Here is a 25567-nt window from a genome sequence, read left to right as displayed (position 1 = left end):
ACCAACAACGTAAGGCAAGCTGGTATAAGTAACATAGTTGAGGATGTGTGGGATCTGGTAATGCAGCACGGGTGAAATTCAAGGAAGCGGAGATTGTTATCAATGGAATACTGTGTAGGAGGAAAACTGACTGGGGATTTAAATGAGACTATGGAGTGCGTATGTGGGAAACTGAGGGTGAGATTTCTAGATCCTACTGGGTGGGTAGGAGATGGGCATCTGCACTCAGATGGCCTTCATTTAAACCGCAGTGGTATATATAAGTTGGGAAATTTGTTTAGGAGGGTTATAGTGAAGTACATTCAGTGAAACGGGGTGGCCTAGGGAGCGGTGATAAGGGTACAGGGAACCGGAACTCGAGTAGGGATGACATAAAAATGTTAGTGCTCAACCTTAGAAGTAATTCTATTTACTGCGCAGCTCTTGTTTTCACAGAAAAAACACACTTTTTGGTTGTTTCTATTTTGGCATTTTTCTTGCACAGAATTACTTGGGAGGATAATTTTGTATTGAAGCAGTAAGTTATATGACTGTTGTTTCCAACCCCTTGTCGTTTCCATTTCCTCTTGGCCTTGAAATAAGCGGGGTGAATGACTGGCTGTAGAGGCGGGTGCGGAGGCTGGCGAATTCCTTGTGCTTGAGACAGGTTAGGAAATACTTTCTCTTATTTACCAGAGTTCTGTATTGTGTTCTTTCTCATATCTAGGAAATACATATTCATTCATTTCCTACTCACTAACAATTGCTGATTAGTTTGCTTGGTCATTAAAGATATTTAGCAAATACAACCAACCTTATGTAAGAAATTTTTTTTTTTTTTTTTACGTTTTATACTTTTTATGTTGTCACTTGTGGATTTTTGTCAGTCTGATAATGAAGAAAACATACATAAATGAAAAAGAACATTTTAAAATGATTAAAAATTCATCAAAATGGCATATATTGATGTAAAAGCTTGTTGAATGTTGAAATAATGGCTAATCCACCCGAATCGGCACAAAAATAATACAAAAGATTGCAAAATAAAATCGTGCTGTTACCGTTTGTTACATCGCAGAATGAATTTCTATACTACTGAGCAACGTCCTAATGCAAAGGGAAAATAAGATGTTATTTCAGCAACATCCACCCCTTTTCTCCAGACTGCCCTAAACATTACTTGACACTTTTTTATAGAACTGCGCAAGTTTATTTGCAATGTATGTATTAGACATACGCATGCCATTATATAAGTTACTTGCACATACACACTTTTCTTAGAAACAATTGAACCTACTGACGTCCGAAACGGGGGAGGAGCTTACCGTCAGCTGTTTCCAATATGGCGGCGAGATAGTGACGGGATGTAAACACGACAGTGATCGGGTGTGCGTCTGTAGGATGTATTAAGTGTTCAAAATGTCTTTGGTGTCGTATGCGCAACTGTTGAGAGTTGTCGGAGATTTCATGCGTCCATTAGTGGAAGGGGAAGAGATATTCAAGCGTAATTACTTGATATGTGTAGGTAAAAAGTTTGAAACAGAAGATGAAACTGGTTGTGTTTACAATCATCCCACATCGATTCAAAACCGCACAAAGTTAATGTTGTCTTGAACAAGGGGGTGAAAATGTGAAGTGCAACTGTATATGTAAAGCGGGTTTGTCAGAGAAATGTTACCGCTGACACGCTAATTCACCTTAACAGTTAAGCTACTGTAATTTTCCACTATTAGAGGTTATGGAGTAATTTCTTAGCCAGGTGACGGGGGAGTTACCTGTTTTGTCAACTGTAATCTTGGGGAAGAAAGAAAATAATAATTCTACTAAGTAAATGTTGTAAAGCAAATAAATCCTAGGCTTTATACAGGCTTGTGTTGGAACAGCCCACATAAACTTAAATGTTCTTCCATTTTTACCATCAGCACAAAAGTTAGAATTTAGAACCGACAATAATAAGTATAAAAAAATTATAACTACCTACAGAATATGCAGAGCAAAGTTGGAAAATTATAATTTAAGAGTACTATAACCTCTACAGTCACAGCTGTTTGGGGTTGAAGAATACTTGGTTTGTCCAATTCTACCAAATAATTAGGTTATGGCTTCTAATTTATGATGACCGGGCGAGTTGGCCGTGCGGTTAGGAGCGTGTAGCTGTGAGTTCGCATCCGGGAGATAGTGGGTTCGAACCCCACTGTCGGCAGCCCTGAAGATGGTTTTCCGTGGTATCCCATTTTCTCACCAGGCAAATGCTGGGACTGTACCTTAATTAAGGCCACGGCCGCTTCCTTCCCATTCCTAGACCTTTCCCGTCACATCGTCGCCATAAGACCTCTCTGTGTCGGTGTAACGTAAAACAAATAGCAAAAAAAGCTAATTTATGACGGCAAAATACTACATATTTTCTTTCATTGATAGAAGTATTATATAGGCAATTTAAATTCAGTGCTTAATTACTATCAGTTAAAGATATTACTCACATGTAGATAGTTAATTTACTGTCTGCTGTTACACATAAGAAGAAGTTTACAAAGAGCGGATTACATTCTATGTGCGGCACAGAAGTATTAGGCTACAAGTTTATCAGTATTTTTGATGTAGCTAAATCTTTGTGAATACAAATTAGAGATAATAACTATCAATGAGTACAATAAACAGTACCGGTACCTACGCTGTGGAAAGAAGTCGTCTTCACGAGAATGCAGACTGCGCACTGTCATGTATCGCGCAATGCGTTTTCCAATTGACAGCGCGGAAACCCATCTTTCTCTCTGAACTTTTTGTACAGGAAAGTAGTGACCAGATTTCGCATCCGTTTTATACGATTTGCAACCTTAAACAGAGCAGTACCTCCTCAAATTTGACAACTTTCTTTCTGTTTCCATCACGACGTCAATGCTTCACCATGTAAATATACCTCACCAGTCACTATGTTGCAGCTTCAACATTCTACCGCGTGGCTGCGCCATCCAACTTTTCTGACGTCAATAGATATAGTGTTTGTTATACGAGGAACATACACTACCATGCGTTCATCCCTTTTCTTTTTCAGAGATTACACATTAAGGAGTAAGACGTCCGAAGATAGCGAGTTCAAAACCGACAGAAAAAATTCGGATTTCTGACTGAAGGGCGAAAAAGTAAATTGGGTCATCCATGTCGGCATGTAAACGGTATTTTGCGACATATTTGGTGTCGCCAACAGAATTGAGGTTTCTCTGTCTTCTGGTAGACGGAATCTGAACGTCCAAATAAACAACCAGGCAGCCTAAATGGTGTCAAAAATGTCTGCAACCATACGAATCCATACGATATTATTATTATTATTATTATTATTATTATTATTATTATTATTATTATTATTATTATTATTATTATTATTATTATTACCTCATTTCTTGGGAATAGGTTTAACAACATTCTGACTACAATCGGATGGTACTTCTGTATCATACATCTTACATATTTAATAGAATAACCTCGCCATGCTGGTTTTCCTAAGGCAGACAGTAATTCTAAGGAAGTCAAATTCTAGGTGCTTTCTTCGTATTTAGGTCTCTCAAAGATCTATCGAATTCCTATCTCAAAATTGCCTTTCGCATTTCATCAGCATCAGCAGCCATGTTCCGAAACTTTATCATCTATTTTCCCTTGATACATTTGTTCAATATGTCCCCGCCATCTTTATCTTTTCTTCTTTCCTATTAGTGGTTTTCCACCCGAGCTCTTAATATTCATAGACTTTCCTATATGCAGCATCTACCTTTCTCAACCATACAACCTTCAACAACCTTGTACTTCTCTTTCAGCCATTCTTCCTTAGCTGTCCTGCTCTTTCTATCTACCTCATTCCTTAATCGCCTGTATTCTTTTCTGCCCTTGGCCTGGCTGGGTGGCTCAGACGGCTGAGGCGCTGGCCTTCTGACCGCAACTTTACAGGTTCGATCCTGGCTCAGTCCGGTGGTATTTGAAAGTGCTCAAATACGTCAGCCTTGCATCGGTAGATTTACTGGCATGTAAAAGGACTCCTGCGGGACTAAATTCCGGCACCTCAGTGACTCCGAAAACCGTCATATTTTGCTTTCTTTTAGAATAGAATACTCCCATCCCCTAGTTCCGTATCATCTGAAACTGGGAAGAGAGTAATCTACATTATTGTTTTCTTTATACATGCATTTGATGTTCCTTACTACAACTACTTTGTCACTTACTACATGAAACATTATAATTAAGCCTAGTAAATGTTTCACCCATTTTCCAAATAATCACTATCCCCCCCCCCCCCCAGACGTTGACGCACACAAAATGCTGACAATTGTGTACCCTAATTTATTTGTCCGGTTAAAACTGTATTAGCTTGAGAAATTTCGTCTGAAATTTTGTCATTTACTTTGGAAATTTGGTCTGCAGTTATGTTAGGCCGTAATTGACGTCTGAAAGTTTGTCATTGAGTGCCTGCATCATGATCATTAAGTTAGAACACATTTTGGTAATATTTACCTCCTCTTCTGATGCCGAGTCCAATGTTTCGTCCACCTCGATAAAAAAACTTTTCGGGAACTTCTCCTTTTTCGAAGAGATCTTCTCGTAATCGCGTCTTCAATAGTTTCTTCTTGCCGTTCGTTGGAAGATTTCTATTTGCGAGTTCGTCTTTGAGTTGTACGGACATATTTTCTAGTATCACTTGCATTTTGTTCTAATTAGCACTTACACTTGTATTCACTAGAAAATTACTATTACGTCCCAATCACGGTCGCCAGTTGATGTAAACACTTCATAGCCATACCTCACAATAATAATAATAATAATAATAATAATAATAATAATAATAATAATAATAATAATAATAATAATAGTCCGACTCGTTGGCTGAACGGTCAGCGTTCTGGCCTTCGGTTCAGAGGGTCCCGGGTTCGATTCCCGGCCGGGTCGGGGATTTTAACCTTAATCGGTTAATTCCTACGGCTCGGGGGCTGGGTGTATGTGTTGTCTTCATCATCATTTCATCCTCAACACGACGCGCAGGTCGCCTACGGGAGTCAAATAGAAAGACCTGCAACTGGCGAGCCGAACCCGTCCTGGGATATCCCGACACTAAAAGCCATACGACATTTCATTTTTTCAATAATAATAATAATAATAATAATAATAATAATAATAATAATAATAATAATCAGTGTACCGGGATGTACACCTCTACGCTGCGCATTTAAATGTTGCGCCTAATAAAACCTCCTCTACAGGACAAACACTGAACTTGAAACTAGACCTACTTAAACTTTTCCTCAGAAGATGTCACTACCGAATATTTTGGTTATTTTGAAGTTTCCCGTACTGTATAAAATTCTACGTGTTTTGTTTACCATTTATCAAGAAGTTTGGACTTTCTGCAACAGATGTCACTACTAACAAACTTTGATCATGCACCCTGGTGCGAAGTGGAAGAACCTTTTTGAAGAAATTTTGTATTCATAAGTTTTTCTTTGCTAAATTTCGTTCATCCATTGTTGGGCTGGCAATATTTATCTTTTCTCTCCGCCTGTTTTGAATCCAACCAATCAAGAATTTCTGTCATTAATTTCCAACCAATCACATATTTCTTCTTCCATTTTGTGTGTAACTTGTGTATCCTCCAATAAAATTCTGGGGGTGTGTCTTGATTATTCATGAAAGGTCTCGAACCTTCCCCGAGGGTTTATAAACTGCGGATTTTCACGTCTCTTGGCCATTTGATCAACATCTAAGTGTGTGTGTGTGAAGCAGGAGGCGGAAGATGTCTCTTTCATGAGGCAGCAGTATTTCGACAAGGTATGGCCACTTAACATCTTCACCTTTTGCTAGCTCCGCAGTTTAACCCGAGGGATAGGTCCGAAACTAATATGTAACCACCTTCTCTAAAATGTAATTTTCTGCCGGCTTATGTAAAATTTCATTAAATCTTTAACTGTAAATCGGGGATAGAGAGTGATACACCCTCTCGAGCTCCCCTTCATCTTGGTTTGAGGTACCGCATTTGTTTTTAATATGTATTAAAGTTATCTCCATCCGAGCAACCTCAGTAGTTTGGGATTAGCCCCTGTTTCGTTGGCCAAGAGCCCTACAGGTTTTTAAATTTCTCTTTGGGAGCTCAATCTTTGACTCCATTCCAGTTGTACTGGGGCCGTTTATTGAACCTATTCTTTTTCACTAAGGCTCCGTAGGTGGGGTACTAGATACCTCTGCGTAATAAGATTGCTATTTGTAAAAAGTGCCTTGTAAGGCCAGTAATTACTAGATTTTCACATTGTGTTGCCTTGAGTAGACTGGGAACCCTGAGAGCACCTCAACTTTTTTCAAGTATTGCAAGAATGCCTCTGGGAGGCTCGATATTGTAATTAGGAGCAAGTGCTCCGTGTGTTAGGGGATTTCTGCCCTTTGAATAAATTAGTGTTTTGTAATGTTGAGCTCGGAGCTCAAAATTGTAAAACTAGGGGCTTGTAGCCCAAGAGTGTTAAAATTCTGAAATCTTGGATCTCTCTAAGTCTTGTTTCCAAATTGTTATTTCATCAAGTGAAAAGTTGCTATAATTTTGTTGTTTCTTCCGAAAATAAACCCTTTGTTAAAATTTTAAATTAACTTTTACTTTGTAGTTAGGACCCATTCATCCCGGCACCTTCTTTCACCTCTGAGTTCCACAGATACCCCGGAACAATCAGTATTGGCATTATTTACCCATGGGTTAAAGAATATTGTTTCCAAGTGACTGTATATTAGTCTGTTACACTTGCATCAATGTTAAACAGTATTTTAAAGTCTAGGACAACATGTATCTTACCCCTCATTAGTTGAATTAGTGTTTACATTATTTTCTCTTATTTTCTTCTGTGCATACTTTTAAAAAACACTAATTTTGCTGAAGCCCTCATTTCTTTCCTGTATACAGAGAGTACAGAGTAATCCTCCGTCCATTTTCTTGTTTTGCTGTTCGTCACTCAGGTCTAGTTTCCCCCAGTTATACACTGATCTTATTTAATCTTGCCTTTCTTCCTAATTTCTTTTTCAATAGCCCTACTAATCTCATCCTTCATGACTGTCCATTCCCCATCTATTGTGTTTCCATCAGCCTTTCCATTTAGTTCTTATGTACCATATTCCTTGAAACAATTCCTCACACTCTTCTCCTTAAACTTGTCTCGATTCTATCTGATTGCATTCCTTCCGTTCTTTAGTTTCTTCAATTTCAGATGACATTTCATGACATGGATAAAATATGTGCCCTATAAAACCGTAGGAGCACCGTGCGGTCTGCACCCCAAATATTCCGTTCCTTGGCGCATTTCACTTTTAACTTACGCACGTGTGGCTCCCACGATAATTTACTATCGAAAAGGAGCCCAAGACATCGGTATGTGACAACTACAGGAAGAACTGCTCCCCCCTTCCTAAATAAAACTCAGGATGGTGGTGAAGGCTTCCGGTAGAATTGAACAACCGCGGTCCTAACAGTTAAAAACCGAAAACCATGTTCTAAGGTTCACTGTTCCACTCTAATATCGTGTTGTAACTGTCGTTGTACGACTGCCATACTCTGTGAGCTATAACGTAAAAAAAATCGTCTACAAATAGCGGCAGTATTGCCGCTGAACCAGAAGCAGCGACAATACCGTTTATGGCAATTGCGAACAGATTGACACTGAGAATAGATCCTTGTGGGACTCCATTTTCTTGAACATGATATTGCGAATATATGCCTTTCCCACTCGGACACGGAATAGATGATTATGATGATGATGATGATGACGATGATGATTATGATGATGTTTGTTTAAGGGGGGCCTCACATCTAGGCCATCGGCCCCTAATTGTACGAAATGAGACGAAATATGACAATTTAAAATTCATCCGCTGACCAGAATTCAAAACTTGATTATAAAAATGAATGAATGAATGAATGAATGAATATGAATGTAAAATAATCAGCGGATCCAACTCACAATATTAAAAGTTTAAAATAATTCGAAAATCAATCCATTGACTAGAATTCAACTTAAAACAATGGTATATACTGATCAAGGGGCTACTTTCAAAGCACAACCCTGAATCGATTATGCTTGTTATCTAAAGGGGTCCAAAATCCAGGTGGACGGCCGCTCATAATGGTACTTGTAGAGTAGACCCATAGTATTTCTCATGTAGCGGTACAAATCACAAATAACGTAGACTGATAGTGTTCCTCACATTGTGGTACTACTCACAGGTAATGTGTACGCACAGATAACACAGACACATGGTGTTTCTCACGTAGTGGTACTAATCACAGGCAACGCCCAGACCCGTGGTGTTCCTAAAAAAGCAGATGATGTCCACAACCAGATGTTGAAACACCCCAGCGAGGATAGCCTATTTTTATCTCCTTGGGGTGTTCCAACCTAATCCGGACAGAAGGTCAGCCTCCGCCATAGTGGCTAATACTATACACGGGTACTCTAAACCCATAGTGATCCACCCACAGACCCATGGTATTCCTCTCACAGTGGTATTAATCGCAAGAAAAGTCTGCTCATGGGGTTCCTCGTGTGATGGTACTAATCACAGGTAATCTCATGGTTCAAAATTCGGCATCCCCTTGGTCACCTCTTTTAGTCGCCTTTTAGTACAGCCAGGGCAGTGGTATGATGATAAACGGGGATAAAAGTCAGGTTGTGAGTTTCACAAATAGGAAATGTCCTCTCAGTTTTAATTACTGCGTTGATGGGGTGAAAGTTCCCTTTGGGGATCATTGTAAGTACCTAGGTATTAATATAAGGAAAGATCTTCATTGGGGTAATCACATAAATATTAATGTAAATAAAGGTTATGAGGGTATTTAGGGGTTGTAGTAAGGATGTAAAGGAGAGAGCATATTTGTCTTTGGTGAGACCCCAACTAGAGTATGGTTCCAGTGTATGGGACCCTCACCAGGATTACTCGATTCAGGAACTGGAAAAATCCAAAGAAAAGCAATTCGATTTGTTCTGGCCGATTTCCGACAAAAGAGTAGCGTTACAAAAATGTTGCAAAGTATGGGCTGGGAAGACTTGGGAGAAAGGAGACGAGCTGCTCGACTAAGTGGTATGTTCCGAGCTGTCAGTGGGGAGATGGCGTCGGAGGACATCAGTAGACGAATAAGGCTGAGTGGTGTCTTTAAAAGTGGGAATGATCACAATATGAAGATAAAGTTGGAATTCACGAGGACAAATTGGGGCAAATATTCTTTTATAGGAAGGGGAGGTAGGGATTAGAATAACTTACCAAGGGAGATGTTCTATAAATTTCCAGTTTCTCTGCAATCATTTAAGAAAAGGCTAGGAAAAGAACAGATAGAGAATCTGCCACCTGGGCGACTGCCCTAAATGCAGATCAGTATTGATTGAATAACGTGGGTGTCCGCGTCCCCCACCCAAAGGGAAGTGTGTTTGGTCCGCTAGAGCTATTTTATTTCGCTCAAGTCCGCCGGCAAGCCGGTTAGGAACCCCATATTCTTCACCAGGGACGCGCCACGTGGGAGTATCACCTCTCTCCCTGCTCTGTCAGTGTTGTAGGGTCGTGGGCACGGATTAGATGGAGGGACCAAAAATTCGCAATAAAAACAGGCAAGTTATCTCGGAATTTCCACTGATGCAGGACTGAAATGATGCTATGTGGTCGTAGGCCTTTTCTAAATCAAAGAAAACAGTCAAAAACTGCTGTTTTCGGAGAAATGAGTCCTGGATAGAACTCTCCAGGCGTACTCAGCGGTCAGTGATGGAGATAGCAGATCGAAAACCACATTGGTAATCGGACTAAAGTTTTCTCCAAGCACCTCACAAGTCGGTGATTCACCATCGTCTCAGAGTTTACACAGACAGTGAGACAAATAGGTCTGTAACTTCCTGCATGCTTAGGATCTTGTGATGATCATGATTCTTGTTGTTTAATGGGACCTAACATCTAGGTCATCGGCCCCTAATGGCACTAAATGAGACGAAATGTAAGGTCAATTAAAAATCCATGATCCTCCACTGACCAGAATTCAAAACGTAAGGACGAAGAATGAATGGATGGATATGAAGTTATAACAATCAGTGGATCCGACCCGCAATGCCCCACATTCCCAGAAACTAGTGTTAAACAATAGTATTACTGACCAAGGGACTGCTTCTAAAGCACAATACTGAATCGATGATGCTTCTAGTCTAAACGGGTCCAAACTCCAGGTTATCGGCCCCTCATAGTGGTACTTATCGCTAGGAAAGTAGAACCATGGTATTTGTCACGTTGCTGTACTAATCAAAAGTAGCGTAGACTCGCGGTATTCCGCACATTGTGGTACTACTCACAGGTAATGTAATGCGCACATGTGACACAGACCTAGGGTGTTTCGCACATTGTGTCGCTACCGTATTTACAGTCAACGCAAACCTATGGTGTTCCTCACATAAATGGACCAGCCACAGGGACTCGCACTATCCCGTGGTGTTCCTCACATAGTGGGTACTAATCATAGACAAGGCAGAACCATGGTTTCGCTCATATCTTGATACGAATCACAGGTACTGTAAAATCCATCCTGAGCACACACTGTCGCTACTAATCACAAACCTATTGTGTACCAAACATAGATGTACTACGCGCAAGTAAAAGCGACCCATGGCGTTCCTTGCGTAATGGTATTAATTACAAGTAGTATCATGGTTCTAATTTGATCATCCCTTGGTCGCCCCTTTTAGTCGCCTCTTACGACAGGCAGAAGATACCGTGGGTGTATTCTTCATCTGCGTCTCCCACCCACAGGGGGTAGTATGTTTGGTCCGCGAAAGGTATTTTATTTCCCTCAAATCCGCCGGCAAGCCGGTTGGGACCCCCCTCCGCCACCTGGGATGTGCCACGTGGAATTATCACCTCTCCCCCTGCTACGCCAGCGTAGTAGGTTCGTGGCTTAGGATCTTTGTCAGACTTGAGGGCAGGAATTACTATTCCCTCTCGCGACTGTGACTGAAACCCATTCTCTATCCAGATTCGGTTGAACACCCCAAGAATATATAAGGGTATCCTCGCTGATGATCGAGTTATGGACATTATCTGGTCCGGGAGCTGCGACCTTGCAAAACACGAAGGCGCTGCGTAGTTCCTACTCCGTAAAGGAAACGTTAATAATAGTCCTCTGAAGCTTGAGTGGCAAAATTATGAAGAAGACGTTCTGCCTCCCGCCTCAGAGCCAGGAAATCAGGATGATAATTTCACGGAATCAGGCACATCTGCGAAATTACTTTCTAGATTGTTAGCAACTGTGGTTGAATCGGTGACGATACTGCCTGCAATGGAAATTCCCCGTACTGAGGATGGTCCTTGTAATCCCGAAATACGCGAAGACGACTTGAGATGACTGTGCATGTTACGTCACGGACGACACACATCTTTCGCATGCAGCTTTTTTTACTCGGTCGAATATGAACCTGCGCCTTAGCGCGAAGTTTTTTTAATGTTACTGAGTTGGCCGCAGTAGGCTGCCTACGATAGCGTTTATGAGTGCGACGTCGTTCTTATATAACTGCTGCAATTTTTTCGTTTTAACAATGAACAAGTTTTCGTTGAGGATCCCAGAAAAAAAGAAATGATGATGATACTTGTTTAAAGGGGCCTGACATCCATGTCATCGGCCCCTAATGGTACGAAATGAAATGACAAATTATAAACCCCAAATCCTTCACTGACCACAATTCAAAACGTGAGGACGATGGATGGATGGATGGATGGATGGATGGATGGATGGATGGATGGATGGATGGATGGATGGATGGATGGATGGATGGATGGATGGATGGATGGATGGATGGATGGATGGATGGATGGATGGATGGATGGATGGATGGATGGATGGATGGATGGATGGATGGATGGATGGATGGATGGATGGATGGATGGATGGATGGATGGATGGATGGATGGATGGATGGATGGATGGATGGATGGATGGATGGATGGATGGATGGATGGATGGATGGATGGATGGATGGATGGATGGATGGATGGATGGATGGATGGATGGATGGATGGATGGATGGATGGATGGATGGATGGATGGATGGATGGATGGATGGATGGATGGATGGATGGATGGATGGATGGATGGATGGATGGATGGATGGATGGATGGATGGATGGATGGATGGATGGATGGATGGATGGATGGATGGATGGATGGATGGATGGATGGATGGATGGATGGATGGATGGATGGATGGATGGATGGATGGATGGATGGATGGATGGATGGATGGATGGATGGATGGATGGATGGATGGATGGATGGATGGATGGATGGATGGATGGATGGATGGATGGATGGATGGATGGATGGATGGATGGATGGATGGATGGATGGATGGATGGATGGATGGATGGATGGATGGATGGATGGATGGATGGATGGATGGATGGATGGATGGATGGATGGATGGATGGATGGATGGATGGATGGATGGATGGATGGATGGATGGATGGATGGATGGATGGATGGATGGATGGATGGATGGATGGATGGATGGATGGATGGATGGATGGATGGATGGATGGATGGATGGATGGATGGATGGATGGATGGATGGATGGATGGATGGATGGATGGATGGATGGATGGATGGATGGATGGATGGATGGATGGATGGATGGATGGATGGATGGATGGATGGATGGATGGATGGATGGATGGATGGATGGATGGATGGATGGATATGAATTTAAAACGATCAGTGGAACCGACCCACAGTGCCTCACATGCACAGAAGCTGGCGTAAAACAATAGTATTACTGACCAAGAGACTGCTTCTATAGATCGATACTGAATCTATGATGCTTGTAGTCGAAAGGAGTCCAAAGTCCAAGTCATCGGCCCGTCATAATAGTACTTATCGCTAGAAAAGTAGAACCATAGTATTTGTCATGATGCGGTACTAATCAAGAGTAGCGTAGACTCGCAATATTCCACACATTATGGTACTACTCACAGGTTATGGAATTCGCACATGTATTACAGACCTACGCTGTTTCGCACATTGCGGCGCCATTGACAGGCAACGCAAACCTATGGTGTTAATTACCTAAGTGTTCTAACCACAGGGAATCGTACTATCCCGTAGTGTTCCTCATATAGTGCGTACTAATCATAGGCAAGCCAGAACCATGGGTTTCCGTCATCCTGTGGTGTCGCTCATATAGTGCTACTAATCACAGGTATTGTAAAAGCCGTCGCGCTCTCATTTGCTCCTAATCACAAACCTATTTGGTACCTAACATAGTGATACTACGCGCAAGTAAATGCGACCCATAGTGTTCCCCGCGTGGTGGTACTAATCACAAGGAGTTTCATGGTTCTAATATCCCTTGGTTGCCCCTTTTAGTCGCCTCTTACGACAGGCAGGGGATACCGTGGGTGTATTCTTCGACTGCGTGCCCCACCCACAGGGGGTAAAGAAGAAATGGACTCACCAGCAGCTAGAATACTTGTATGATATAAGTTATACCGTCGTCTACACTCCGGTTATTCGCTGGTGATGTGAGCTTTGGCCAATCAGCACGTTTAAGAATCCAACCGGGAGGAGCCTCGATGGATTTCTGTTTCAATAAAGTAAGAATAATGGGGAAATGGTCACTATCACAGGTCATCGTGTACATCCCAAACGTCTGTGCGCGAGAAGGTGCCGTGTGTTACGCTGAAATGTGATTGTTCCCCAGTATTCGAAACACAGTACATACATCCTACCGGGCGAGTTGGCCGTGCGCGTAGAGGCGCGCGGCTGTGAGCTTGCATCCGGGAGATAGTAGGTTCGAATCCCACTATCGGCAGCCCTGAAGATGGTTTTCCGTGGTTTCCCATTTTCACACCAGGCAAATGCTGGGGCTGTACCTCAATTAAGGCCACGGCCGCTTCCCTCCAACTCCTAGGCTTTTCCTATCCCATCGTCGCCATAAGACCTATCTGTGTCGGTGAGACGTAAAGCCCCTAGCAAAAAAAAAAAATAAATACATCCAGCTCTCTTATTAACTGTTCCAACTCCCTACGCTGGGGCAAGGCATTTCAGAGCCCCATAACGGGTGGGCGTTAAAATCACCCAATCGCCGCTACTGCCTCCAGCTAGGTTCTTAGTGGAACTTCTTCGCTGTGTCAATACGAATAAAAATACCAACGCCACCGGAAGCCCTGTTGGCATAATCCCGTTCTGTCGGGTATAGTCTAAAATTTCTAAAGACGCGTATTCAATCTCTCTCCATGGGTTGCACAGCATTGCAGGCGTAACACTGTCAATAGCATCATAGATGAGAAAGTGCAGATCAGGTACGTCATGTACTGGTATTTGGTACACTTGATTCGTGACAAATTTCTACAGGAAAATTAGGCGACTGGTGGTGGTAATTATTGTTTTAAGAGAAAGTACAACTAGGTAACCATCCTCCAGATAACACAAATCAGAGAGAAAAATTGCAAGGGGTCCGACACTTCAAAGAATGAAGGTATCATTCAAGCAAAGACAAGGGCCACGAAGGGCGTTAACTCCCTAGCCCCCATACTTAATACCGTCGGGCTCGGAAAAGAACAAGAGTTGACCAAGGGATGTTGGATAGGTTAGATGAAAGTGAGGAGTCTTTCACAAGCAAGGGGAAGCAATATCAATACTCAGCGAAAGGCCCCGTGGTCACCAACCCACGTTCCCAAGTTAAGAGCCGGTGTTGCCCTTTTAGACACCTCTTACGACAGGCAGGAGATACCGTGGATGGTATTCTACCACCCCCACACACAGGGGGTTAATTAGGCGACTACTCCGCCAATTCCAGCGCCCAGGAAACTCGTGGTCCAAGAAATCTCACAGTTTTCGCATAATGGCACGGCGCGTTAATGGTTGGAAGATCATGTCACAAGGAAGTTGCGGCCTAGCATAGGTACAATCGCACCCTGTCTTGGTAAGTTATATCGTATTCACAAAGACGCATACACGAGATGCCATCTGTGTACACTGTTTCATTTACAAATTATATACACATTATACGCACATATCACTGAACCACCAGCTTGAACAAAACACTTGATTGCCACATTACATTAGCATGTCTACCAACACAACAAAATTACAACATGCGTCCACACACTTAATTCCACTAACGACTCGCACTCACAGCAACTCAACTCAACTCCCAAGTCTGTATCTTTATATACCTTGCCTGGCCAGGCGCATTCCTTACACACATGAGGCAATGAATTAACATTTAAAAGCTGGACAATTCTCCTTTTAACATGAAGCCTACTAACAGAAAGAAAATATTTGCCATATTTTCCTATAAGCATTTTTAATATGGATCAAATCCTTGAGGAGATCCGGCGTGGTGTCGTCTTGGGTGCCTTGCTGGTACTGAACGCGCCAAATTGAGCAGTAACTTAATTGAGTCCCAGTACCGGTTTCGCTTTAGCGATCCTCACCTGGGCTGTTTGGAAAATATGTATTAAAAAAGAAGATTGTTGTTAATAATAATAATAATAATAATAATAATAATAATAATAATAATAATAGTTGTAATTGGTGTGTTGACATTCGTATGAGAAGGACTATTAATGTGATGTTATTTAGCACGATCTGACTTCACACCGTGGTTGGCCATGGCTGTCGTGTTCGTTTTCCTGATTGTGTTTCAGTGATAGGTGGTAGGCCTGGGCGATTACCCATCCGGGAGCTGACCATGCCCCATGTTGCTTAACGGCATGTGTGGCTGAGTCAGCTTCAGCATGCCCTATCGCTGTTGTTTCACAAGGATATTGATAATCCTCGGATGTCAGATGTTACTGACACTGTTAATTTTTGTGGAAAAACGTAAGCGTGTGGAAGTGCACAGTGGGTTGGTCGTTGTGCAGTGACTGACACTTGTAGCTAAGTATTCGCATTAGTGTGAGTGTGCGGTGTTTTAATGTATGTAGCATCGTTAATTGGCAGCATTTGGCGAGTGAACCGCCTCGTCTCCGAGTACCAGTGCTTCATCTTATGGTGTTATTACTGTTTTAGAAGGCAGAGTATACTAAGGCCGTATGCGTGGGAAGAAAGGAAGTGAGAACTTGGTTGTACTTGGCGGTGGTTCTTGGGAGGGGTGGGGGTGGGGGATTTACTGATTAGGTTTATCAGAGTCTCGGCTACTCGATCCACCAAGGGGGCCCTGAGGTTTGTAGGATTTGGTGCTGAAGTAAACTGAGGATGAGTGATATGAGGTTATTATTGGGCGTTTATTGAGGGGGTAGGGGGTGTGAAGAGGTGGGGGTGGGTTTGGTTGCATGTTTGTGATGAGTGGTTTATGGTGTGAGTTCATGTGTAGTTTTTGCTTGATGGCTTTCCTAAAATATAGGGAACCAGGAAACGATGCTGCGTGATTGCCGTGGCCATTTGCGCAGGTCGCCTGGTCCCTTGGTACCTTACATTCAGGGTGGCAATGAGGATCACCACACCTGTTGCAGCGGGTCTTATTTTTACACCTGGCAGCATGATGGTTGACTTTCAAGCAGTTGTAACAGAGGATTGTGAGTGAGAGGTGTGGTGGGCGAAGTTTGTTTTGAAATGTGGTGTGATAGGAGTAGGTGTTTTGGTATTATTAGTCTGTTGATGAGGTTGGTTGTGCTTTGTGGGTAGGTTATTCCTGGTTGAGGTTTATGTGATTTGCGATTTGGTGGTGGTATTAGTGGTTGATTGGGTAGATTTGTTTACGGACATAGGGGGCGGGAGGGGTGGAGGAATGGGTGTGGTTTGAGTATGAGTGTCATAGGCTGATGGACTGGCTTGTTCGGATTTGTCTTGGGTGTATGGGGTAGTTTGGGATTCTTGCTGGCTAGTGGATGGAGTTACTTGAGCGGTGGAACTTGTGGTAGGGTGGAGGTGGGGGGGGGTCAGTTTGTGTATTTTTCGACTTCTGTTTTCTTCTGGTCATTGTGGTTTGACAGCTGGCGTCTTTTTCTTTATTGACATTCTTGGTGTTCTTGTTGACGTAGTGTGTTGCTGTAGTCTGAGTTGCAGTTTCTACTGATGGTGTTTGGTTTGAAATGTGGGGGGTGGAAAGGGTTTGGGTTTCTTGGTTAGTTGTTTTGGGTGGGTGGATTATTAGCTGATTTACGTCATGGTTGAGTGGATTGATAATGATTGAGGTAGGTATATTTGTGTGTTCTAGGGCGTCAAGGATGAAGCGGATGGAGTTATTACAGTGGGGGGTGACCAACAGTAGATTGTTGTGAGACTCTTCGGTGAGTGCTATATTCTGCGAGAAGACTGGTATGAGGGTGCTAATAATAGTTTTCCGGGTCATGGGCACCGGGTCTGGGTCTGTGAGATTGAAGATTAGCACCATACATTTGGCGGAGACTGGGAAGGTGGTGTTCCCCCCTGACACAGAAGAGTGGTACTGTGTAGTCAGTTTCTTCTTCAGTGTTGTCTTCATTTTCTTCTGTTTCCTCTTCTGCGCTGTTGCTGTCATCTACTACTTGCGGTGTTGATTGGATGAGAGGTTGGGGTGGGGGGAGGAATACTGCGGGGAGGTGGGGGAGTAGGGAGGTGAATGGTATCGGAGTGGGCTGGGGGTGGGTTGAGGTGTTTGAGATGGTGGTGTGGGTGTGAATTGAGTTATAGGGGCGAAAGGTCTTTCGAGAAAAGATGATATGTCTGATTGCTAGGCTTGTAGACTGGCAGCTTATTCAGTTTGCCAGTCTTGTGGTTGGCTCATGGTGTAGGTAAGATGAAGCACTGGTTAGGTCTGGTCAAATTCGTTTGAGGACCAGCGTAATTTAGCGCTCGCTCAGTGGGCACGGTCGGAACAGGTGTAGTTTTACCGTGTCGCAACGGGACAAATTCCGAACCAATGACCACACTGAGAGCTCTGACAAATGCTTGGTGCCTGTATAATCTGGATTTACAGGCGGCTGCTGGAATTGCCTGGATTCTTGGCAGGCAGTTGTCGATTGTTGAGTTTAAACAGGCTGTACTGCAGATGGCCTATTCTTGGCGATCAGGGGCTCGCTAGCGGGAGATCAAATGCTTGGCGGGTGGCAAGTGTCCGACAAGCTAGGGGCTTACCGAAGGTCTGGTAGTTACTGAACCCGGGGCCAGACTGCATTCGTAGTCATTACCCGGCCAGGACTCGTTTCCAGCGCGGGCAGCACATTTTGACGACGGTCCAGAACATTATTATTATTATTATTATTATTATTATTATTATTATTATTATTATTAGGGTGGGTGATAGTTTAATTTAGGTTATTATTATTATTATTAGGGTGGGTGATAGTTTATTTTAGATTATTATTATTATTATTATTATTATTATTATTATTATTATTATTATTATTGATGTTCTGGGCCCCGCAGCAAGATGCAAGACCACTACTTGGCGGTAAATTACAACTGCTGCCATTGTCATTACTGACAATGTGACCAGCACCATTGTCGCGCGTAGACAATCGCGCGATTTCTGGCGATACGAATGATATACACTAGTGTTCAAGGAAGCAACAACTTCACCGAAGAGTAGATACGAGCCCCGTGGTCCTCAGTAGGCCTAAACGACAAAGAACAAGAAGTGTCCAAAAGTTAAGCATAAGTTACGAGTAAGCAGGGCAACAGGTAATAGACCGCAAATCGCACGACATATGCACTTACAGTACAAACCTTACGTGTTCGCTCTGTATAGGAAAGGAGTGTTCCCTGCTTTGACTAGCGGTTTAACCACAAGGTAAACACAGCCAGTGCCTGCGCCCCATATTCCCTCAGTCGTGTTTGCCCTGTTATAGTGTGCGAAGTGTAGCCTCGTGGTGAACGTGAGAACATAACCGAACAGCACAACGACGCCATTTGGACCCCGTTTTGCAGAGTAGAATACTCGGCCGCCTGGAAGCAGGCCAGGCACAGACCGAAGTCGCCGTATCCTTGAATGTGATACAAAGTGTCATTTTCAGGCTTTGGAGACGATTTCGAGACACAGGAGATGTTAGTCGTAGGCCAGTACCAGGTCGACCAAAGGTAACCACCCCACAGCAGGACCGATATCTGGCCTTAACCGCCCGACGAAATCGGAGTGCACCTGCAAGACAATTGTCGGCGGAGCTTGTAGCCGCCTCAGGGGTTGCCGTTTCCCGGCAAACTATTTACCGGAGGCTCATAACAGCAGGGTTGTTTGCCCGACGTCCAGCGGTGTGCGTCCCGCTCACTCCAGCACAGAGACGGGCCCGTCAACATTGAAATTGGACCATGGATAAATGGAGGCAAGTGCTCTTCACAGATGAATCACGCTTCAATTTGCGGAACGATTCCCGTCGCACATTAATCTGGAGAGAATCGGGTAGCCGATACAACCACAGGAACATCGTGGAACGGGACTAGTATGGTGATGGTGGCGTCATGGCGTGAAGCGGCATTATTTTGAATGGCCGTACGGACCTGCACATCTTCATGGGTGGTCCGAGGAGCACTTAACGCTCGGAGATACAGGGATGAAGTACTGAGACGACATGTTCGACTCTTCAGAGGTGCGGTTGGTCCAGACTTCCTCTTAATGGACGATAATGCCCGACCGCACCGCACTGCTCTGAAGGATAAATTTCTGGCTGGGGAAGACATTCATCGCATGGACTGGCTAGCGAGGTCTGCGAATCTGAATCCTATAGAACATGCCTGGGATGCATTGGGGAGGTGAATTGCATCCCGTCAGCCTCCACCAAGGACCCTCCAAGACCTTCGCATTGCCCTTTCGGAGGAATGGGATCGACTGCCACAAGAGCTAATGGACCATCTGATAGAGAGCATGTCACGTCGCTGCGAAGCATGTGTGGCCGTTAGGGGTAACCATACACCCTATTAACAGCATATTTTGTTGTGGAAGACATTGCCAAGTTTTGTTAGTTGTTGTCAAAGGTGTAACCTTAGCTATCAGAACCTTTCTGGCACTAATTTTTTTGGATAAGTTGTGTGACATATGGTGTGTGATTCAGCTTCCGTTTGTTCAGCAATCCGTCTGACATTCCTATCAGGCGGTATGGCCTCGTTTAGTGATTGTGCTTCACTTTTGGACACTCGTGTACTTCCGTGCATTATTGACCTTATTATAGAGGTGTACAATTGCACGGCCAGTTACATTCCTATCGTTTATTTCAAATGTGTTTCAATTTTTATATATATGCCAAGAGAATCTACTACGATCTAACTTTTAAGTTCTCCTAGGGAAAAGATGGCTATTGAAAACGAACCCAGGAAAGATTTTAAAATGCTCGGTTAATGATTAGAATCAGGTAGGCCTACATCATGAACAGTAAAATCAATTGGTCTCAACTCCTTTTTCACCCCACCACCGTTAAGTTCATTCCCCTCCCTAAAAAGGTGTGTTTCTTTATGTTTAAATGAGATTTCAAATACCTATGTTCACGTCTGTTACATTCAGTTTTGAGATATAAGTATCCCCATAAAAAGAATTCACTTTTTTTCACTTCCTTTCACACTCCCCCCTTAAGTGAATTTTCTGGAAAAAATACTTTTTTTCTTTATTAGTAAAGGATCTTCTAAATACCAATTATCACAACTGATGACTTTTCCCCCAAAATGCGGTTTTCTTTGTTTATAAAGGAGATCCAAATACCAATTTTCACGTCTGTAACATCTTCAGGTTTTGAGATATCATTATCATAATAAGAATTCAACCTCATTTTCAGTCATTTTTACCCCCACCCAAGTGGAAGCGGTTTTCCGAAAACAAAAAAATACATGTTTCTTTATTTTTAATAGAGATTAAAAATACCATTTGTCACTTCTGTAACATGTTAAGTTTTTGAGATATACTGTAGACATGCTCATTTTAAAATTTCACCCCATTTTTAGTTCCCCTTAAGTGGACTTTCCGATAGAAATCACTTATGTTTCTTTACTTTTACAGGGGATTCCAAATACCATTTTCTTTTGTGTTTGTAACATTTTACGTTTCTGAGATATAGGTCCTGTAGATATAGTCTAAAAATGCACCCCATTTGTCAGGCCTGTTTAACCCCCATTAATTGGGTTTTCCACACAGAAAAGAATACGTGTTTCTTTATTTTTAAAAGAGATTCCAAATACCAATTTTCAGGTCTGTAATATCTTCAGTTTCCGAGATATAGGCCTAAGTATCCTCGTTAAAAGTATTCAACCCCTTTTTAGCCCTCCTAGTGGGATTTTCCGAAAACAAAAAATACGTGTTTCTTTATTTTTAAAGGATATTCTAAATACCAATTTTTACATCTGTAAACTTTTAAAGTTTTGTGATATAGATATACTCATTTAAAAAATTCACCCCCCCCCCCTTTCACTCTCTTAGTGATGGAATATCCAAAAACCCTCCCTTACCGATCACCTACATAGTAATATAAATGTATCCTCAAAATTTCATTTCTTTATGATCAGTAGTTTTTTCTCGGCGATGATGTATGGGTCATTCAGTCAGGACATGTTCTTTTATATGAAAATAAAAATCCACAGCCTCTTTCCAGTCATTCGACCGGGCCAGGAACGGAATGAATGAAACCCCCATCTGCCGAAGCCTGTCACACTCCTCTGGGGCAATAATTAATGAAATTAAATGATATTGGTGTGTTGTTAGAACGAAAGATGACAGGGAAATTCGGAGTACCCGGAGAGAAACCTGTCCAGCACAAATCTCACATGGAGTGACCGGGATTTGAACCACGGTATCCAGCTGAGAGAGGCCGGCGCGCTGCCGCCTGAGCCACGGAGGATTCTGTTCTTATTTGTCTCCAAAATTCGCTTGATATCCCCGGAATAGCTCCTGCTTTCCCTTTTTTAGCTTTCCCTAGAACCTACAAACTGATAAGGTATGACAGCGACAAGACCATTGGTCTGGTTTGGTTAGGTCCGGCGAGTAACGCGACTAGTGGTCTACTTTGGTCTCAGACCTGCGCGGCAAGCGAAGGTTAGGCCGCGAAGCGGAGTAGTGTCACCAGTGGCAATACCATATTTTTTTATTTTTGAGAGGGAGTGCATGTGAGTCTCGGGGCGAAAACTATGCATTCTACTCATCTGTTTCTGCGAAATGCCGATGAGTCGGAAAATCTCCATCACGTACACTGGCGGGGGAAAAATGTTCTGTCATGGAGGCGAAAGACTGTTAAAAGTCAAATTAAATTGGAATTTTGAGGAGAAGAAGGGTGGGGGCTTCGCTTCTTAACAAACGGGCCTTTTCAGGGGATTTAATTTTGATATTTAGTGACTCGATGTTTTAATTTGGAATAAGCCGAAAAGTAGGGAGGTAACCAATTAAAACAGAAAATGGTCGCATTTCGCAGATTTGCATAGTTTCTGTTTTAATTATTCTATATGAGTAAAAATGCTTCTTGGGGTGCGTCCCTACCCCTAGCAAGCATACAGGAAGGATCTCTCCTCTCTGCTACTATCGCTATCGCTTCACGTCGTTTTCCTACGATATTTCTCTTTTCTATAGCCTACATGCTATCTGAGTAATGAAACGCCACCAAAACCAATCCAGTTCTCTACTTAGTTGTTACCAAGGACGAATGGACTCAGTCACAGACATTCACACCTATGTTGGAATACAGGCGGTAGAGCCGGGAATCGTACCTACGCTGACCCAGTGGGAAAGCAGTGATATAATAATAATAATAATAATAATAATAATAATAATAATAATAATAATAATAATAATAATAATAATAATATAATAATAATAATAATCATTTGGTTAGTGAGCGCACTACTCTTTCGCAAAATACTATCGATTCCAACTGCGAATTAATTGCATTAACTTTCAAGGCACATTCATTATTTTTCTTCACAAATATTTCCATCTTGGGAAGATAATACAGCTTAAGTGTCGCTGCTTTCGTCTTGGAAGAATGATTAGGTAATGCAGCAGCGAGAAGTCGATATATACTATAGAAATAAACCTTTGCTCAATGTTAATTCTGTGGTAAAGTGCGAGTCGGATCACTGACGCGCTCGCATTTTACCATTTCAGCAAGGAAATCCATTTACCGAGAGCTGCCTCCCCCAAACCCTTTACAAGTGAGTATTCACCCGAACTCTATACCGTACTTTGTTGATAGCACGCGTCGGTGTTTTGACCCACTCCGTATCGCGACTGTTGTAGAGTACTTGTTCTTATGTAGTGGGTAGTTTCTTTGAAGACACACTTATTTATTTCTTTGGTTACGTTTTAATTAGTGGACGTTTTTATTATGAAGAGTGGCCATTTGCAACGGCTGTGGCGAACAGTTCAAGAGAATATATGGTTTTCAATAATTGTTACTGTTTACGATGAAACTAAGCCAAGCTTACAGGAGATTACATTAATAGCGACGCATCCAAATTTGAAAACATTGCAGAAAACATTGAGCATTACACGGAAAATGAACAATCAGCAGACGAAGTAGTAATCTTGTAATGCATACCAGCGACCGATCTTCGGAAAGTCTACCGTGGAATACTACACGAACTATGACCCAAGAAGCCAGATGGTACGGAGAGACATGTCACTAACAAGCCTAGGTCTGTTTATACTTTGTCATGTGGTGGTGATTTTTGTTTTAAGAGGAAATACAACTAGGTAACCATCCTTTATACTTTGTCACACACTCTTTTTAATAAAGTTAGTAAATTCTGTAACTTCATCAGAAGTTTTGATAACAAATAAAGATACTTAGCTTACGCAAAAAATTAGAATAAGTTTTCTACTTTGAATATCAAAGATTCATTTCGCTACATACCCGACCCCGTACAGAAACGGGACAAAGGTTGGACACGCATGACATAATTTTGTTTAAAATAAATGGTTATTATAATCAATGCAGAGTAGTCAAAACAATTAGTAAAGTAACTGAGGCTACAATTTTTTAAATGTGTGGTTCGTTTTGAACCGTACCTTACTAGTTACGTGACAAGTTCATTTTAACAGTATTTAAAGGTAAATTCCCCTTAACCTGACGCAGTACCAACAATAACGTACTCCCCGACATTGTTAACAATAACCGTGTTCTCTCTCGACTGAATAGAGCACACGTCACTGAGATCTAAACAACTGAAGGAAGTGGCGGTGGTGAGTTGATTGATTTAAGAAGCAAAACGATGAGATTGCCAACTCTTCCTAACCACAGTCACCCCGTTGGCCATGTCCTAACCCATCCATCGAACAGAGTGGACTTGGCTACAGAAGCTGAGAGAATACAAGACTCACAGTCTTCGCAAACCTAATACCGTCAAGATAAGAAGACAAGAGTTGACAAACGCAGATCAGGTGAAAAGGAGATTATAAGAACTTGGTAGGTCTACAAGTGAAAGAAATGCCAGACTCAGTCACACATGTTCCTAAGTTGATGGCCTTTAGGCCTACGGGGTTCATATCAATACTACTCAACACAATATTTAACCAGAAAATAAATTATTATTGACCCTTCTGTAGTCTAAACAGCCATTCACGTATATGTGCCGAACAAAGTGAAGGTGCGACATCCCTCTACTAAAGGTTGACATCAGGAAGGTCATCCGGCCACAAAACAAGACCAAAACCACATGTGTGACAGTTTTCACCCGCGACCCCACCAGAATGTGGGACAAAAACGGTATAGAAGAACTAAAGTTGTGAGTGGCTTCTACTTTCGAGTTCTCATCTCAGATTCGCAGGAATACAGTTCTAATAAGCTATGCTGTGTTTTAAAATTCCCCCTCCCCCAGTTAAAAAGGACTGAATATAAGAATACTACAATCATACGATGTTCTTCAAATTCAGATTTACAAATATGACTATTATTCGCTTCTTTCGAAATGCCTTCCTTACTATAACACTGCGTTCCCATTTAACTATTTTCTAATGAAATACACTTGAATGTACTTGAAAATCCATCTAAAAGGAACTCGTCTAGTTGTACGGATAGTGATCAAAGTAACTTAACTTATGGATTAGAAGATAATAAACATCACTGGGTACAAGGGCCGATTTTACTCCTTTCGAAAATATGTTCATCTTCGAGAATCACAGTATCACTTCATCACACATAACTTCCCAGTCTACAACATACCATTATTGCAGATTTCTACTGGAAGCTACGAGACAGGCTGCAAGTCCTTACCTCGATAACTGGCGCAGGATTTGCCCCTCTCTCTCCAAGTACAACACACCGCACTGCCGGTCGCTCTATAACTGACCGCGCTTTATCCTCCTGGCTGTGACGTCACCAGCACGCGCACGCTGAAGCAATTGTTGCTGCAGAGGGCCATGGTCGAAGTAGAATCCTGACCTGTCTCAATCGTTCGCTCGATTATAACGACAGCATGAAGTGTCTCATGTACATTGTTTTCATTTAGATGTACGGACAGGCACGCAAACTATCTTCTTCTTGACCTTTTTCCCACGATTTATTGGGCTCGGTACTTGATGTAGAATTTACCCACTTTTACGGCATTAAACCTTTCCTGACGCCAACCCTATGTGGAGGGATGTATTTACTATTGCGTGTTTCTGTGGTGGGTTTTAGTGTGGTGTGTTGTGTGCACACTAAGATAAGTGTATTAAAACAAACAT

At 42.3% G+C, this 25567-nt stretch overlaps 1 protein-coding gene across 1 annotated transcript in view; it reads right to left on the bottom strand.

Annotated features, from left to right (window-relative positions):
• The window catches only part of LOC136866328 (multidrug resistance protein homolog 49), a 322764-nt gene extending 297599 nt beyond the window's left edge, over nt 1-25165 (bottom strand). The window contains exon 1 of the mRNA XM_067143179.2: nt 25116-25165. The gene's annotated coding sequence lies outside the window, so the exon portion shown is untranslated. The remainder of the gene's footprint in view (nt 1-25115) is intronic.
• Nucleotides 25166-25567: the final 402 nt, after the last annotated feature.

This window comes from Anabrus simplex, chromosome 3, assembly GCF_040414725.1.
Source record: "Anabrus simplex isolate iqAnaSimp1 chromosome 3, ASM4041472v1, whole genome shotgun sequence".
NCBI classification, from domain to species: Eukaryota; Metazoa; Arthropoda; class Insecta; order Orthoptera; family Tettigoniidae; genus Anabrus; species Anabrus simplex.
This window is presented reverse-complemented; position numbering and strand designations above follow the sequence as displayed.